The sequence below is a fragment of the Schistocerca cancellata genome, chromosome 5 (genome assembly GCF_023864275.1).
Source record: "Schistocerca cancellata isolate TAMUIC-IGC-003103 chromosome 5, iqSchCanc2.1, whole genome shotgun sequence".
NCBI lineage: Eukaryota > Metazoa > Arthropoda > Insecta > Orthoptera > Acrididae > Schistocerca > Schistocerca cancellata.
Window position 1 is genome coordinate 261,862,556 of NC_064630.1, and position 13,123 is coordinate 261,875,678.

Genomic DNA, 13,123 nt, shown 5'->3' on the forward strand with positions numbered 1-13,123 from the left:
ACGATACATTCTCCTCGCTGAATTATATGCCACAGGAAATAGACTAAGGTTACGCTGTCACCTTTTAAGCTGATCGTCTTAGCCGCCACTATTCATTTATTTCAATAAAAGTCAACATCATCGGTAGACTGAGTACGATAAAGACCACGGTCTAGTCACTCCAAAAACGGAGATTACATTTTCTGGCTGCTGATCGCGGCTGACTAAGTACATATTTACAGATATTACAAAAATCCCCCCCATGAATCATGGACCTTGCCGTTGGTGGGGAGACTTGTGTGCCTCAGCGATACAGATGGCCGTACCGTAGGTGCAACCACAACGGAGGGGTATATGTTGAGAGGCCAGACAAACGTGTGGTTCCTGAAGAGGGGCAGCAGCCTTTTCAGTAGTTGTAGGGGCAACAGTCTGGATGACTGACACATCTGGCCTTGTAACACCAACCAAAACGGCCTTGCTGTGATAATACTGCGAATGGCTGAAAGCAACGTGAAACTACAGCCGTAATTTTTCCCGAGGGCATGCAGCTTTACTGTATGGTTAAATGATGATGGCGTCCACTTGGGTAAAATATTCCGGAGGTAAAACAGTCCCCCATTCGGATCACCGGGCGGGGACTACTCAAGAGGACGTCGTTATCAGGAGAAAAGCAGTTGAACGGAATGGACAGTGTCTTGAAAGGAGGATATAAGATGAACATCAACAAAAGCAAAACGAGAATAATGGAATGTAGTCAAATTAAGTCGGGTGATGCTGAGGGAATTAGATTAGGAAATGAGACACTTAAAGTAGTAAAGGAGTTTTGCTATTTAGGGAGTAAAATAACCGATGATGGTCGAAGTAGAGAGAATATAAAATGTAGACTGGCAATGGCAAGGAAAGCGTTTCTCAAGAAGAGGAATTTGTTAACATCGAGTATAGATTTAAGTGTCAGGAAGTCGTTTCTGAAAGTATTTGTATGGAGTGTAGCCATGTATGGAAGTGAAACATGGACGATAACTAGTTTGGACAAGAAGAGAATAGAAGCTTTCGAAATGTGGTGCTACAGAAGAATGCTGAAGATAAGGTGGGTAGATCACGTAACTAATGAGGAGGTATTGAATAGGATTGGGGAGAAGAGGAGTTTGTGGCACAACTTGACAATAAGAAGGGATCGGTTGGTAGGACATGTTCTGAGACATCAAGCGATCACAAACTTAGCATTAGAGGGCAGTGTGGAGGGTACAAATCGTAGAGGGAGACCAAGAAATGAATACACTAAGCAGATTCAGAAGGATGTAGGTTGCAGTAAGTACTGGGAGATGAAGAAGCTAGCACAGGATGGAGTAGCATGGAAAGCTGCATCAAACCAGTTTCAGGACTGAAGACCACAATAACATCACAAAAATAGAGTAAGGTATTACCGCCACGTTACAATGTCGTTCCATCTTATCAGGAACTCATGTTTCATCACATATTTGACTGGCAGTATCTAACATCGCGTCTCTGTCAGACACAGACCTTTTAACAGTCGGAAGAGAGACCATAGAAATATTAGTATTCTGTGCAACGTCCAGGTTTCGGCTTTCTCCTCGATGAGACGGAGACAGTGCGGTTTCAGCGCTCATAGTATGAACAGTTGACAGGCGATAATACGACAGCTATACCGTATTGCCAAAATACCGGTGACACTGAAACTGGCGTTTTGGAATTTACTGTAATTTTCAATCGATGAACACGCAACGAGTATTAAACAGGAATCTGTAGCAATCTAAACATACCTCTGTATCTTCCTGCCATGTATTACAATGAGCTTTCAGTTTGTGCACACATTAACAAAACAAAATGACTTGTTGGATATTTCTCTCCTAACAACGTTCCTACTGCGTCTCATGATGACTCTGAAAATGTCACGAGTTGTGTTGTATTAATTAGTAAGGTGTTCAGGAACTCCTCTCTCCTGAAGCATATCCATGATTTTTTCGTACTGCCTAACTACAGGCTGTAGCTTTCTAAGCAAGCTGTTTCACCCACTCTTTGTTCTTGTTGCAAGCTTGTCTCCATTGAATTCGCGTCACCAGTTTCCTTCCTAAAACCATCAGTGTCTTTGGCAACATAGGTCGTGTAACAAACCACTGAAACCCCATTTATCAAATAATCGTCATCGAAAATGTGTTTCGGGGCTGTGTTAAAAACGTGTGTAATGCGTACATAATACCGAAAGGCTGCAGTGCATTGCATATATTACCGACACTGTCAGTGATAAATGAAATCGTATTAAAATGCTGATTATTTACTTCGTTAGTTTGAATAATGTTTCCTCAATATAGTTCACAACCTAATTCCCCCGATTTCTTTCTTCTCAGAAAAGAAAGTTGTCACCAATAATTCTTCATTATCTAATCTTGATAAAATATATGTTAGGATTTTCCCATGTTTATTGGTCATATATACGCTGCACGTCAATCTGCATTGACACATATGGCTGGATAATACTGTTCCTCACACTCTCCAATATATCATTGGCTTGTATTTCCCTGTTTCGTGATACTGTCGTAAGATGAAGCAAAATGTCTAAATGTATCAATTTCGTACTGACGTTTACAAACTCCAGATATAAAGCGCAAAATCCTACACCTAATATTACTGTAAATGAACGAAGGTCTCTTCCACACACTCCTACGCACCTTTCAATCACCATAGCTTTCAATGGAACTGGCAATGCTTTACAAGTTAGACTTTGTCGTGTTCAGCAGGCATGTACTTTCAGAAGTGTGGTGGGGAATCTTCCTGCAGTACATGCAGTTTTCGGACTAAATGTATGTTTTTTCGAGTCAAGTTCGCTTTTGCACTGTCCTTGATGTCAGGTTTACTGCCGTGAACCTAGATCGGGCGACGAAGTGGTGCTCGATTTACTGTAGTAGACGGCAGGGAACGAATTTCAAGCAAGTCGAGTGCAGCTGTTTCCCCAATCCGAGGAGGCTGTATCGACCTCTGCCGTATTTACGCGGAACTACATACATCTATCACTTCGAGCGAGCCTAGATGTCAGATGCAGACTTCTATTCACAACACGCAGGGTGATTGAAATAAAACACGGAGAATGCGTTTCTTATTGGCAGATATGCAGAGGGCATTGCAACATATGGAAACTGGAAGAGTTAGCACCATTGTGGAGCGTTTCCAAACAGCTGTCCGACGGTGATCACCACTACATTTAATCTCATCTTCTACAGTGACGAGGTAGCAGATGTCTCCGTGTTCCGTCTCGACGGATTACTCATACTGCATTCACGTGTGCGATCACTGTTTGGGTACCGGCCATCTGCGGATGGTGTTGCTCCCACCAAGATTCTCTCCATCTCAAACAAGTAATGTCAGTCAATCATTATGCGGCAATCATCAGCATACCACTAGACAGATGGGATGGAAAAGACAGACACTGTCGGCATGAGGCGACGTACTGTAATAGGTAACATAGTTGAGAGTGCGATCAATTTAAACAATTTTACCAGCTTTTCCGTAGCACAAACAAATGATACGGCTGCGTGCTTCTCAATTTCTATTCCATCGCTAATCCATCCCTCCACTACTTGGCGAATACCATAAACCATATTACGAATATTGGTAGATGACTATGCAATACGTTCATTCACTGTTAATTCTCAGATATATACACTAAAGTATACCAGACAGTGTCCTATACCGATGCAATTAGGTTACCTGCATATTTCTAGTACTTCGATCACTGTGCTGAATTTACAACTACGGCTGGCCACTTTTCCATATGTGGATGGGAGTCACTGAGTATTCTCGCATTCATAGGATTGAGTCGGATATTGAAAGACCTCCCCGCATTATCTTTCACTAACCATCACCGCAACATCATCCTCGATTTAATTTGCAACTGACCAGAAGTAGGGGGGTGCTATACCTGCTAGATTCCATGTCCCAAGAAGTAACAGCTTCAGATGAGTCCGTAACTGCTGTTCAGTGAAGACTGTTCCACACCATATTACTCACAGAACACAAGTGCGCAAAATCCCTCTCCAGATGCGTACCTATTGAAGAGTTTAGCAATCGCCGTATTGGAGATATAGGAGTGTTGTGGGGATATAACACACGGCACACGGTTATGAAGAAACATGGGATTTAAGCAAATCAACAACACACACACACACACACACACATATATATATATATATATATATATATATATATATATATATATATATATATATGAAACTGTTACTTCTCGGGACATGTAATCTGTATATGCTTGTGTGTATATGTAAGTGTTCAAAATCTCATACCCTCCCAGTCGCAGCATACATTATGTTTAAGTTACTATTACTATTATTTATTTATTTATTATTATTATTATTTGGAGTGGATGTGCAGCGTGAAGAAAAGGACACAACGCCCCAGGGATATATGATTATGAGTGATGATAGTGGTAATGCTGCTGCTAACGATGATGATAATGTAAGTATAGCACATAAACTGATATGCACTGAATGAAATCAAGTAAAATTTTTTTATGCTAGACATGTGTTCTTGCTATACACCCAGTCAGATGCTTTACAATGTACAGTAAATGAATGAAAATAGAGCCGATGGACGCTTGTATTGAAGTCTCGCACCCATATACCTTTAATCTGTAATACACTCCTGGAAATTGAAATAAGAACACCGTGAATTCATTGTCCCAGGAAGGGGAAACTTTATTGACACATTCCTGGGGTCAGATACATCACATGATCACACTGACAGAACCACAGGCACATAGACACAGGCAACAGAGCATGCACAATGTCGGCACTAGTACAGCGTATATCCACCTTTCGCAGCAATGCAGGCTGCTATTCTCCCATGGAGACGATCGTAGAGATGCTGGATGTAGTCCTGTGGAACGGCTTGCCATGCCATTTCCACCTGGCGCCTCAGTTGGACCAGCGTTCGTGCTGGACGTGCAGACCGCGTGAGACGACGCTTCATCCAGTCCCAAACATGCTCAATGGGGGACACATCCGGAGATCTTGCTGGCCACGGTAGTTGACTTACACCTTCTAGAGCACGTTGGGTGGCACGGGATACATGCGGACGTGCATTGTCCTGTTGGAACAGCAAGTTCCCTTGCCGGTCTAGGAATGGTAGAACGATGGGTTCGATGACGGTTTGGATGTACCGTGCACTATTCAGTGTCCCCTCGACGATCACCAGTGGTGTACGGCCAGTGTAGGAGATCGCTCCCCACACCATGATGCCGGGTGTTGGCCCTGTGTGCCTAGGTCGTATGCAGTCGTGATTGTGGCGCTCACCTGCACGGCGCCAAACACGCATACGACCATCATTGGCACCAAGGCAGAAGCGACTCTCATCGCTGAAGACGACACGTCTCCATTCGTCCCTCCATTCACGCCTGTCGCGACACCACTGGAGGCGGGCTGCACGATGTTGGGGCGTGAGCGGAAGACGGCCTAACGGTGTGCGGGACCGTAGCCCAGCTTCATGGAGACGGTTGCGAATGGTCCTCGCCGATACCCCAGGAGCAACAGTGTCCCTAATGTGCTGGGAAGTGGCGGTGCGGTCCCCTACGGCACTGCGTAGGATCCTACGGTCTTGGCGTGCATCCGTGCGTCGCTGCGGTCCGGTCCCAGGTCGACGGGCACGTGCACCTTCCGCCGACCACTGGCGACAACATCGATGTACTGTGGAGACCTCACGCCCCACTTGTTGAGCAATTCGGCGGTACGTCCACCCGGCCTCCCGCATGCCCACTATACGCCCTCGCTCAAAGTCCGTCAACTGCACATACGGTTCACGTCCACGCTGTCGCGGCATGCTACCAGTGTTAAAGACTGCGATGGAGCTCCGTATGCCACGGCAAACTGGCTGACACTGACGGCGGCGGTGCACAAATGCTGCGCAGCTAGTGCCATTCGACGGCCAACACCGCGGTTCCTCTTGTGTCCGCTGTGCCGTGCGTGTGATCATTGCTTGTACAGCCCTCTCGCAGTGTCCGGAGCAAGTATGGTGGGTCTGACACACCGGTGTCAATGTGTTCTTTTTTCCATTTCCAGGAGTGTATGAGCAAATTGCTCTTACATGTTCCCAGCCGACATATCGATCGAAAATACGTGTGTTATGGCACTATCCTTTTCCACTGCTCTGTTTACTCGTACAGCAGGGTGAGATTCGTCAAAACCAACGTTACGATTACTACCATTACTACTACTATTACTAAGCATGGTCGATATCGGAAATGTGATTGTTAGTGTCTACATTCCCCATTTAAAATACGTAAAAAATCCAGAAGTTTCCTACGAGGCAGAACAAGGTCGATGTCAAGATTTGAAAACTTGGATATTTAATGAATACAGCGGCCATAAAGGGTACATATAAAACAGCAACTGGGAAAAGGATAAGCTGTTTCAGATGTACAAGCAAGATTCACATATTGTTTAAAAATAATCGTAAGATACTAGCATTTACTGTTAATATCAATTTTCGGTGGTTAGACGTTGGAGTACTTACTGTAAAGCCGTTCACTTGATAAAATTCGATGTATACATGATGAAACAGAACCGACAAAATTTCGGAGACTATTCAGATATACATTACGTGATCCAAAGTATCAAGAGACCCCCAAAAACATACTTTTTTCATATTAGGTGCATTGTGCTGCCACCTACTGCCAGGTGTTCCATACCAGCGACCTCAGTAGTCACTAGACATCCTAAGAGGGCAGAATGGGGCGCTCCGCGGAACTCATGGATTTAGAACGTGGTCAGGTGACTGAGTGTCACCTGTGTCATATGTCTGTACGCGAGATTTCAACACTCCTAAACATCCCTAGGTCCATTGTTTCCGATTTGATAATGAGGTGAAAAGGCGGCATACACTGAACACAGGTTCATGTGTTGTTAAACTAGCTACAAAAAGTAAACCACCGGTCTTATATAGATATAAAAAATTGTTAGATTTTGTTTCCCCTCTTTGCGCTAGATGCGCGCGTGCTCTATACAATAGTCTTTTTTTTCAAAAACCTAAAATTTCCTATTAACATTTAGGACAAATGTACATAAAATTTTAAAAATTACAGAACAGATCGTGAAATCAGTGAAATAAGATATCAGAACAAGGTGAAAACATTGCTATAGATGAAAATAGTAGTAGCACTTGTGGAGTATATTTCTGACGCCAGATGGCGCTGTATTTCCGGCTGTTGCCTGCTTATGCCGTTGTCCATTGGTACGGCAGAGACGACACGGGCAGGACGACGAGTGTAGTGCTCTGCTGCAGGTGGCTGGCATGCACCTCTGCCTTGAAGGCTGTTGCCATCTGCTGCGGCCCGCACTGGACTGTGCAATACTCGACCGCCGGAAGGCTCCATCCTCAGCTGAAGCACGTATGTAGTAAAAACGATTCGCTCAGGTGAACAGATCGCCTTAAATTTTGAAGTATGCGTCTGTTGCAAATTCATTCTGTTCATTGAGGAGTTTGTCAGGTTCTCTGCGTCTCGTAACATAAATCTCCAATTCTTCTAAAATGTCTAATCGTTTACTTTTTGTAACTTCATGTAGAATTTGAAGCTGTTCTTCGATGTTACCAGTATTATGACCCTCCTCTTGCATATGTAAGCCTAGCGCTGTCTTATAACTGAGACACGCTTGTTCTTTAAACCTTACGTCAAAGGACCTACCTGTCTGTCCGATATAGCTTTTTTCGCATTCATGACATGATATTTTGTGTTGTTGTTGTTATGGTCTTCAGTCCTGAGACTGGTTTAATGCATCTCTTCATGCTACTCTATCTTGTGCAAGCTTCATCATCTCCCAGTACGTACTGCAACCTACATCCTTCTGAGTCTGCTTAGTGTATTCATCTCTTGGTCTCCCTCTACGATTTTACCCTCCACGCTGCCCTCCAATACTAAATTGGTGATCCCTCGATGTCTCAGAACATGTCCTACCAACCGATCACTTCTTCTAGTCAAGTTGTGCCACAAACTTCTCTTCTCCCCAGTCCTATTCAACACCTCCTCATTAGTTTTGTGATCTACCCATCTAATCTTCAGCATTCTTCTGTAGGACCACATTTCGAAAGCTTCTATTCTCTTCTTGTCCAAACTATTTATCGTCCATATTTCACTTCCATACATGGCTACACTCCATACAAATACTTTCAGAAACGACTTCCTGACTTTTAAATCTATACTCGATGTTAACAAACTTGTCTTCTTCACAAACGCTTTCCTTGCCATTGCCAGTCTACATTTTAGGTGCATCTCGGGAAAATAATGGCTGTAGTTTCCCCTTGCTTTCAGCTGTTCGCAGTACCAGAACAGCAAGGCCATTTTGGTTATTGTTACAAGGCCAGATCAGTCAATAATCCAGACTGTTACCCCTGCAACTACTGAAAAGGCTGCTGCCCCTCTTCAGGAACCACACGTTTGTCTGGCCTCTCAACAGATATCCCTCCGTTATGGTTGCACCTACGATACGGCTATCTGTACCGTTGAAGCACGCAAGCCTCCCCACCAACGGCAAGGTCCATGGTTAAAAGAGGGAGGGGGGGGATATTTTGTAGACCCCCGATTTACTATATTTATTACTTTTCCGTGGCATGTTATGGCGAACTAGTCTTTTTAAATTATCGGAAGTCCTAAATTCAGTTGTAACCCCGTTTCTTCGGAATATATGCTCTATGTTATCTAATGTTTTGCCTATATATTTCATAGTTTCGTACTTATCCTTTAGAACAGCTTTTAAATGTTAAAATAATGAAAGGGCACCTATCGCTCAGTAATATGCTTTTACCAATACAGTTTTCTGACGTGTGGGATACGATTGAAGATCACGTACACTCTTTGACATAAAACTCGACCGGCGGCCGGCCGCTTCAGAGGCTAAGTCCGCGCCGATCGCGACATGGGACAAAAAAACTGGCCAACTCGCTAATTCTCTAAGTCCGGTTATCTGCACAATCTGGCAACACTGTAGACTGCTGCACTTCCTGGAGGAAAACTTGTCCCAAGATAGAGAGACTCTAGGCTGATTACGCCTGTGGTCTAGCGGTAGCGTGCGTTGTTTCTGTTCATAATGTCAGTGGATCGAGAACAGCTGGCATAAAATATTTTTATAGCCTCTTCTGTCTGAATGCTGAAGACGTGAATGTAATGGTAGCGCAGATTCAATCTATTTCGCTTTGTGACACACCGATATCAAAATTTTATCTAGTAACGATTTTGCGGCAGATTTCCTGCAGACTGTCCTTCTCTGGACGCCGTATGCGGCAAAGCTCCGGGATCCATTTGCTGGCTACTGGCAGCGGCCGTGGCGACAGCAGCGGCGCTGCTCTCCCCCGTTCTTTATCGAAAGCGCCTGCTACCGCTCATCGCTTTTGATGATTTAAAACGCTTTATTATTAAATGTTGCTCCACAGAAAATTTCTACAATTTCCATTCACGCTCAAAAGCAACGGAGACAGACGCCCTGATTAGTAGGCGGGTAATCGGCAAGAGCTGAGTATGGCCCGAAATTAATTTTATAGACTGGGACGAAATTAAACCACCTCACTACATTCGATGAAATTATAAATGCTTCATACCTCGTTTCTTTCCCTTTCAAACTTAATTATTTGTGCAACCTTTGGTCAATGTTTGGATGTTTTCGTCAAGCCAGAGTGAGCGTCTGTGGTGTAAAGTGTATTACAGTTCTTGTTTCATTCCTTAAGGTAAGTCTATGCGATAAACTGTGTGAATACCTTGCAATACATGCTCTGTAGCAGTGCAGGCACACTGCACATTTGGATTTCCATGTATGGGTTCATGAAGTATTTATTGTTGATCGGAAGTGATAGTTAAGGTCATCAGATTTAAACCAGAAAAATTTGTCGTTTTGAAGGTTTCAGAGAACGGAAAGGAATTGCTAACGCCGGTGTTAGAAAACGTCTACAGTTAAATGCTATTGCAAAAATTTAGAAGATGGGAACTATATTAATGAACATGTGCACTTCATAAACAACCTTCTGACATGTTAGACCTATATGACGAACAAAGCTCAAATTTATATCGTTGACAGTCGGTTTGAATCTTTTCAGGACCTATTTTACAGTGAAGCACCTTGGAATTTGCAAAGCAGAAATCCATGATATTAACTTAATTTACTAAGTCGAAATCGGACGAAGATTGATGTTTAAAGGCATTCTTCAGATTTCGCATAAGAAATTTTTACTAGCAGTTTGCAACTCCATTAATTAAAATGGAAAATAAAAGGTTGTAGTCAGCGGCTTCTACCGTGATTCGAACTTATAGTACAAGCACTGCAACGCACAAGGGAACCTCTGAGCTAACGACACACTGGCGGCCAGAGGCGGACTATAGTCACTGCGATGTTGCCTGAGCCTCAAAACGCAACCTTAAACACACAAACAGAGGAGGTGGAGATTACTGTTTTAACGTCCTGTCGACAACGATGTCATTAGAGACGGAGCACAAGCTCGGATTAGGGAAGGATGGGGAAGGAAATCGGCCGTGCCCTTCCTAAGGAACCATCCCGGCATTTGCCTGAAGCGATTTAGGGAAATCATTGAAAACCTAAATCAGGATGGCCGGGCGCGGGATTGCACCGTCGTCCTCCCGAATGCACACACAAATCATGTGCTACTTATGTGAAGAACGCCGTTCTTGGAGTCCAGAAATTAAATATACTTTCTAATTTTGTCATCTTGCAGTGGATTATATCGTACGAGTCTTCGATGTGGAAAACGAATGTCAAGTGAATTTAGCGAGGTAATGCCGACCTACACCCGGAAGTAAATGCACTATCAGAGTGTTGACAAATACTTGCTACGACGCTGCCATTTCTCGGCTCTCTGACGAGGAAGCTCTTCAGTGAAATGCTTGCCGTGATTCTCCGATACGGTTCTTCAGAGTGGAGACGCGCGCACACGTTTGGTTTTTATGCGGCGTTCTCCCCTGATGGTTTCTGACGTCGCCTTGTGGGCTATGTATACATAAGAGACATTCAATTATCATTAATCCAGAATGATACAAGTTTCAGCTTCCGGCATGGAAGAAGGCTGTTGACGCCGACATTATATCATTTCAACGTAGGGAAAGCAAAACGGATCATTCAATGTTTCTCATTCAACATAAAGCATGTGAGATAAATTTCCGTAACGTTCATAATCATCTAAAAATACAAACGAAGTAAAAATACACCGGAAGCTTATTCGAACTGAATATAATGTAAGATACCAAGCGCTTTGCACCTCGATGTCGAATTTGTCCACTTGCAATCGTTTGCAGCATGCACATAGAATGTCATGATTACCACGAGAATGAAGAAATATGTTGGTAAGGATGGAAGCAAGAAGAGACGCAGTCAACAAATATTCTATTCCTCATGGCATTCATTTCATTTGACACGTAAGAAGAGGTAAAGCGGGAATTTACTTTCGTTAACACGAAAGATATGCCGCACATATCGATAACGAGGAAGTCTGCGTCTTCATACGTTTCCTCCTTGAAATCTGTATGCTCTATTATATACTAAGTAGCCCGATCATTGTTTCAGTAATGTTACCCTCTTGTTTGACCCCGTAACGATGAACAGATTCCAAATGCATGTCTCTGCGTGAAAGTAGCTGTTCGAACCCTTCCTGGGTTGTTTTTTGTGTTTTATTGCTTGGAATTCCTGAAGCAGACCACTGTGCCTTCCCCCCTCGTGGGTTAGGTCTCAAAACTAAACCGCTTTGTATCCAATGGCATAATTTATTCATACTGCATCAGCATAAGACTCTTGCGAGTGAGAGAATGACAATAACAATCGTAACAAGAACAAGCAAATAATGAATGATGTTTATTCCAACGCAGAACGAGAATGGCTTTAAATATAAAAATCTATATCTATATCCATATCTATTGATCTTTGAGTTGGCACAATGCAAATATATTCTTAGCATTTAGTTACTGAATTTAGTTCTGGATGTTTGCAGAGAAAAGGAAAGGTCGGTACTTCTCGCTAGTGTAATATAATGTGAACCAGCAACTACCCTTTCCTTAGAACACGACTCAAGCAGGTCCTCAAGTAGGCACTGCTGCATTCTGTTCCCTGACATTGCTCTGATGACGGTTAATGCAGATAGTTCCGATTATGAAATACAAAACGTATTGCAGGTTAGTTCCTAGGATAGTAACATTAAATTTGCGTTGTAGACGGCACATGAACGTGACGACTATCCATATTACTCATCAATATAAAAAGACAATATTTTGGGAATTTAGCAGGATTACTCAAAATGAATTCTGAAATTGGGTGACTGACCGCACAGGTGCTAAACGTCGTCAAGAGTATACGATGTCCTAATTGCATTAGGAATATGAAGATCGTCTTCGACAGCTCGCAACTTTCACATTGCTATCTCCACCCTACTCCAGACAGCTCTCGGTGGAATTGCACTACGTTGCCGATGTTATGGAAGGCCTTCAAACCGACAACAGACCACATATTGAAAAATACAAGCGAATTCTCTTGCAGCGTAAGCTTATTGTAACTAATCTAAAAATTATTGGAGAGGAACATTGTCCTATTCAAAAAAAGTAAAATGTTACACACTGTTGACGTCAAACGGACATTATCTATGTCCTGTCTTGTGTCCTACTCATCTATAATATCAAGTGTACTATGAAAATGATTATATATAATGGATTATAAGGTAATGCATTGATACCAGATGGTGGGTGCCGGCCGATGTGGCCGTGCGGTTCTAGGCGCTTCAGTCTGGAACCACGTGACCGCTACGATCGCAGGTTCGAATCCTGCCTCGGGCATGGATGTGTGTGATGTCCTTAGGTTAGTTAGGTTTAAGTAGTTCTAAGTTCTAGGGGACTGATGACCTTAGAAGTTAAGTCCCATAGTGCTCAGAGCCATTTGAACCATTTGAACTATTTAACACAAAATGACATTAAAAATTTAAGTTATTCACGAGCAGCTAGTTGAGAATATGTATGAACATTAAATGACACGACGAACCGTCTTGTTCTGCATATGGATTCAGACCCAGCTCATGCAGACTAAGCAAAGATTTCGTGACTGACGGAAACTAACAGTCATTCCTGATTAGGCATACAGAGAGT